Here is a 7,500-nt window from a genome sequence, read left to right on the forward strand (position 1 = left end):
CTAAAATAACTACTCACAGTTATGGCAACTTTCAGAGGGCCGCTTGGTAACTATAAATATTAGTTTATTTTTACACAATTGCTGATGCATTAGATTATTTTTAACGTACAATTTGATGGATAGCTTGCTTTCAAATAGTCATCAATCAAGTAGATATTTTCGTATCTGTTTCATTTTGACCAATTTTTTTTTTGAAATATATGGTAATATTGGTTTCATTATTAGATGATATTACATATATATATATATATATATATATATATATATATATATATATATATATATATATATATATATATATGTCTTAATAAGGTTATCCAAAAAATAGTGCTCGATACCGTAGTAGAGCGCAATATATGTATGTGTGGGAAAAAAATCACAAGACTACTTCATCTCTACAGGCCTGATTCATGAGGGGTTCCCTCAATCATCAGGAGATTTTTCTCCTCATGAAACAGACCTGTAGAGATGAAGTAGTCTTGTGATTTTTTTTCCCACACATACATATATATATATATATATGTGTGTATATATATATATATATATATATATATATATATATGTGTGTGTGTGTGTGTGTGTGTACACATACACACTCACATTATAAATATATATATTTATTATTTTATTTTATATTTATTTGTATATGAATATATATATATATATATATATATATATATATATATATATATATATATATATATATATATATATATATAATTGTATTGTCTTAATAAGCCCTCTACACAGCTTAGAAACACTTCATACACTCTAAAACAGACTATTGAAGCCAGTTTCTGCTACTAAAAAAATACATAAATGTCAATGGAAAGTCAGAATTGAGATAAAAAGTCAAAAATATGAGAGAAAAAGTCATAGTTATGAGATTAAAAAAAGTCAAAATTGTGAGATAAAGTTCAAATGAAATCAAAAGTCACAATTTTGAGGAAAACAGTTGAAATTATGAGTCATAATTTATGAGATAAAAAGTCAAAATCTATGAGATAAGTGAAAATTATGAGATGAAGTAAAAATGATGAGACAAAGTCATACTGATGAGATAAAAAGTCAATATTATGAGATAAAAAGTCAAAAATGAGATACAAAGTTAAGATTAAGAGAGAAAGTTAAAATCATGAGAGAAAGTCATAATTATGAGATACAAAATCTAAATTACTAGATACAATTGGAAATTGTGGATTATGAGATAAGAAATTTGACAATATGAGATCAAAAGTCATAATTATGAGATAACACGTTTAAATTATGAGATAGGAAAGTCATAATTATGAGATAGAAAAGTCGAATTTATGAGGTAGTCATAATTATGAGATAGAGTCAAAATTACGAGATAAAAAGTCGAAATTATAAAATAAGTCTCAATGATAAGATAAAAAAGTCATACTTATGAAAAAAAAATGTCCTAAATTTGAGATAAAAAGTTTTATCATGCGATTAAAAAGTCAAATTGATGAAATAAAGTCGTAATTAGAAAGTCACAATGCGATAAGAAGTTATAAAAGTTTGGGACAAAAAGTCATAATTATGAGATAACTTGTTTAAATAATGCGATAGGAAAGTCATAATTATGAGATAAAAAAAGTCGAATTTATGAGATAGTCATAATTATGAGATACAGAGTCAAATTTACGAGATACAAAGTCGAAACTATGAAATAAGTCTCAATGGTAAGATTTTTAAAAAGTCATACTTATGAAAAAAAATAGTCAAAAATTTGAGATAAAAAGTTTTAATTATGCGATTAAAAAGTCAAATTGATGAAATAAAGTCGGAATGCGACAATGCGATATAAAATTTTGGCACAAAATGTCATAATTATGAGATAAAAAGTAGAAATTATGGGCTAAAATGGCATAAGAAAGTTTTTATGAGTTTAATGAAGATTTAGTAAAACCTTAAATAGACAAAATTAACGTAATTGTTAGCTAATAGCATAATGCTAGCGACGATAGCAATTAGCTTGTACATAATATTGAAGTGGCTCGCTCCAGCGCCACTATGAGGAAAAACTACAAGAGACAGCAAAAATTACAGTTGAATAAATATTATTATGTGGAATTAACACACTTACAGACGCTGCTTGAGCAAAAGATGAATTAATAACAGTTGAAAGTGCTGCCGATACACATTGTCACTGCTTGACTTACTGAGCTGCCTGATCTGTTTGCGCATGCGCCAAAATCTTAACCACTTCCGTCCTACACTTTTTTCAAAATAATGTTTAGGAATTTTACCATTTATATCGTGTACTAGGTCTTCTGTGTCTTTTTTTTCAGGGAGTTGGCAACCCTATTTACCAATAACCTCAAAAAGTCGGCAGCTACACTTTAAAAATGTCAATCTTCATATAAACGGAATACTTGCAACGAGCCAATCTCACCAACAGATAGCGCTGTTTCTACGAACAATAAAACACCGCGAAGTGGCGAGGGACCATAGTGAACATCAATTTGTGCCATTTTGACAACAAAATGACTGTTCAGCTTGAAATAAGTGTATATGTTCAATCTGACGACTGTTTCATATGCGTGCAAAATATAGCAGTATTGTTGATTTTTCTTCAAAACATTCGTAAAACTCTTTTTAGTTTCAGTATGAAACTGTTGTTATGAATATAATAATTGCAAAGTGATGCAATGAACGGTGTAACTGATGACATGTATACACAAACATGCACGTGTCTATATGTTGTGTAAGTGAAGTGAAGTGAATTATATTTATATAGCGCTTTTCTCTAGTGACTCAAAGCGCTTTTACATAGTGAAACCCAATATCTAAGTTACATGTAAACCAGTGTGGGTGGCACTGGGAGCAGGTGGGTAAAGTGTCTTGCCCAAGGACACAACGGCAGTGACTGGGAAGCGGGGATCGAACCTGGAACCCTCAAGTTGCTGGCACGGCCACTCTACCAACCGAGCTAAGTGCTTTACACAAACACAAAGAAAGAAGAAAACACACAACATGCGCACACGCAGCGCTGTGAACAAAAACAAAACATGGCACTGAGGATTAAAGAAAACATCCCTTTTCAGGCACCATCTGAAAAATAGTAAATATATATGTCAGAATAAAATATGATACATTAATAAAAACAATATTGAGAGAATAATAGTGATAACAATGACAAATAAAATAGGAAATAACACACAAAAAAACATTTTTGTAGTAAAAACTGTGGGGTGCCTTCCAGAGATGTAAGGAAAAACTAATCTGTAAATGAACCCTGATTGAAAGACAACTGGGGTGTGGGTGGTTGATGAGCCTTTCTTGTGCTTGTCAGTCGTTATATCTCTCTAAGGCCATTCAAGAATGCAGATGTCTGTGGTTTTGTGTTGACATCTGTCTGTGGTTGATGTTTTTCTTTTTAAAATGTATTTTTTGTATTTTATTTATTTATTTTTAATGTTATAACTATTATCTTTTTAAGTATTATCATTGTGTGTGTATATATATATATATATATATATATATATATATATATATATATATATATATATATATATATATATATATATACATACCGTATTTTTCGGAGTATAAGTCGCACTGGAGTATAAGTCGCACCTGCCGAAAATGCATAATAAAAAAGGAAAAAAACATATATAATTCGCACTGGAGCCCGGCCAAACTATGAAAAAAACTGCGACTTATAGTCCGGAAAATACGATATATATATATATATATATATATATATATGATTGGCAACACTAAATCGGCCCTAGTGTGTGAATGTGAGTGTGAATGTTGTCTGTCTATCTGTGTTGGCCCTGCGATGAAGTGGCGACTCTTGTCCAGGGTGTACACCGCCTTCCGCCCGAATGTAGTTGAGATAGGCTCCAGCACCTCCCCCCCCCCCGCGACCCCAAAAGGGACAAGCGGTAGAAAATGGATGGATGGCTATATATATATATATATATATATATATATATATATATATATATATATATATATATATATATATATATGTATTTATTATTATATTTATATATATATATATATATATATATATATACATATTTATTTATTTATATATATATATATATATATAAGGGACAAGCGGTAGAAAATGGATGGATGGATATATATATATATATATATATATATATATATATATATATATATATATATATATATATATATATATGTATTTATTATTATATTTATATATATATATATATACATATTTATTTATTTATTTATTTATATATATATATATATATATATATATATATATATATATATATATATATATATATATATATATATATACAATCGTGGTCAAAAGTCATGGCTGTATATATATACATATATACAGTATATGTCGTTTTTTTATTTTACTAACAGCATTTGATGTATTTCTGCTAACTTTTGTTAAGTTTATGTCTGTACCCAATAAACAAATGTAAAATAAATAAAAACACATTAAATGCTAAGTACTACCAGTTAAAAAAAGAAGAGTTTAGTGAAAAGCCTGATTAAAAAAAGGTGCGTATTTAACCTTTTTTTGTTTAAATCCCATCCATTGTGCTCCAATGTTTGGATCTAATGTTTCCATCCATTTGACACGGCCCTCGTCCTCACCGGGGTCACTGCTGTGCTGGAGCCAATCCCAGATGACTGTGAGGCCAGCGTGCTAACTACCATGCGACATGTTTTTTGACACGTGTCAGACTAATCCATACTCATAACCAATCATATTCAGTGTGATACAATGCTGTGTGTGTATGTGTGTGTGTGTGTGTGTGTGTGTGTGTGTGTGTGTGTGTGTGTGTGTGTGTGTGTGTGTGTGTGTGTGTGTGTGTGGAGGTGCTGATGTGGGGACTTTCAGGTATGATGGTGTCACTGAGGATCTGGTAACAGTTTCAGTGTTGGGGTTAAAGGTCACTGTAAATCACACGGTTATGAGTGCAGTGCTGAAGTGTCTCTCACACACACACACGCACACACACACACACATACATTTACACTCTCACCCACTCATCGATGCATACACATTTACACACCCACATTAATGCGCACACACAAACACACACTCACATTGATGCAAACACACTTACACACACAAACACACACTCACATTGATGCAAACACACTTAGATGCACAAACACACATTCACATTGATGCACACACACTTACATGCACACACATGGATGCACACACACAAACACACACTCACATTGATGCAAACACACTTACACGCACAAACACACATTCACATTGATGCAAACACACTTACATGCACAAACACACGATCACACTTATGCAAACACACTTACACGCACAAACACACATTCACATTGATGCAAACACACTTACACACACAAACACACATTCACATTGATGCAAACACACTTACACACACAAACACACACTCATATTGATGCAAACACACTTAGACGCACAAACACACATTCACATTGATCCACACATATTTACATGCACACACATGGATGCACATACATGGATGCACACACACACTCACATTGATGCAAACACACTTACATGCACACACACACACACTCACATTGATGAAAACACACTTACACACACAAACACACATTCACATTGATGCAAACACACTTATACGCACAAACACACAATCACACTGATACAAACACACTTACACGCACAAACACACATTCACATTGATGCAAACACACTTATACGCACAAACACACACTCACATTGATGCACACACGATTACACGCACAAAACACACACACATTGATGCACACACACTTACATGCACACATTCGCACATTGATACACAAACACTGATGCACACACAATAACACGCTCACACACACACATTGATGCACACACACTTGCACATTGATGCACACACACTTACACACACAAATACACAGGCACATTGAAGTACACGCACAAGCACACACACTTACACGCACAAACACACATACACACACATTTACACATCCTCGCAAACACACACATTGATGCACACACTTGCACGCGTGCACACACACTTGCACGCACATTATCACACACACACACACACACACACACACACACACATTGATGTACACGTTATCACACCACACGCGCACACTCACACAAATTGATGTACACATTATCACACCACACGCACACACTCTCACACATTGATGCACACACACACTTGCGCGCACAATATCACACACACAAACGCACACACATTGATGTACACGTTATCACACTACACGCACACACTCACACACATTGATGCACACACTTGCACACGCGCACACACACTTGCACGCATTTTATCACACACACACAAACATTTTCACTATGTAAAGTGCTTCGGGTCAATAGAGAAAAAGCGCTATATAAATACAATTCACACACACACTTGCACATGCATAGACACGCAAAATCACACTTACATACACGCAGATGCACACACATTTACACGCGCACATGCACACACACGCGTACACACACACTTGCACACACACACACACACACACACACACACACACACACACACACACACACACACACACACACACACACACACACACACACACATACACTTTGATATATTACAATATGATGTCCATTTATCAAGTTTGTGTTGTTTTTGGAAGCGTTGTAAGCGTTGTCCTCTCGGTTCATGTTTCCAGCACCCGAGACAGACCTCTCACACGTTAAACATCTTTGGCGTGAGTCAAACAGATATATTTTTATTCATAAATACATTTGGGATCTGGATCTAAGTTTTTCTTTGATCAAGTTATGATTCAACAACACATCTGAATATTTAGGAATATGCCGCTGCACGCCATACACACACTGTGTGTATGGCACATTGTGTAGCGTGCACGTTACACAATGTGTACGTGTACATATTGGGTAACGTGCACACTACACACACATTGTGTAACACACAGCAGGAAATGGAAAATCAAAGAAAATGTCCGTCACAAGTAGGGATGGGTACCGTTCACATTGAATCTACACATTTTTGGTACTTTAAAAAAAATGTATATATAAATTGTTTTTTAAGATAAAATAATTTTTTTTTATTGCAACATGTAAAAATGAGCCGAGTATGATAACTGCTGTCCTGTTGTCATATCTTCTTATTTTATCCTTTTTCAGAGCATTTAAGTTGCAATCGCAGTTGCAAGGTCAAGACATTAGATGGCGGTAGTGTCTAGTTCATGGTGCGTTGTCTTTTGTTGCGCCCTACAAAGTGGTAATACTGTAAGTGTTGTACTTGTCACACACCAGATGTCTGATTGTAACGTGCGTCTTAGTTTTTATCAGCACATTCAGAGGTGTTGAAATCGCCATGTAAAATCGCTAATGCTAATAGGTAGCATGTCAATAGCAAAGCCTATGTTTGTTAGCATCGAGCTAGCCCGTTTTAGGAAAAGCGGAGCCTTACTTTATTTACCTCGGAGAAATTCTTTTGGGGTAAATTTCTTTGTCGGCATTGGAAATTGCTCTCGGTGCTGCTGAGTCGGTACCCA

Source organism: Nerophis lumbriciformis, linkage group LG29, assembly GCF_033978685.3.
Source record: "Nerophis lumbriciformis linkage group LG29, RoL_Nlum_v2.1, whole genome shotgun sequence".
Taxonomy (NCBI): Eukaryota; Metazoa; Chordata; class Actinopteri; order Syngnathiformes; family Syngnathidae; genus Nerophis; species Nerophis lumbriciformis.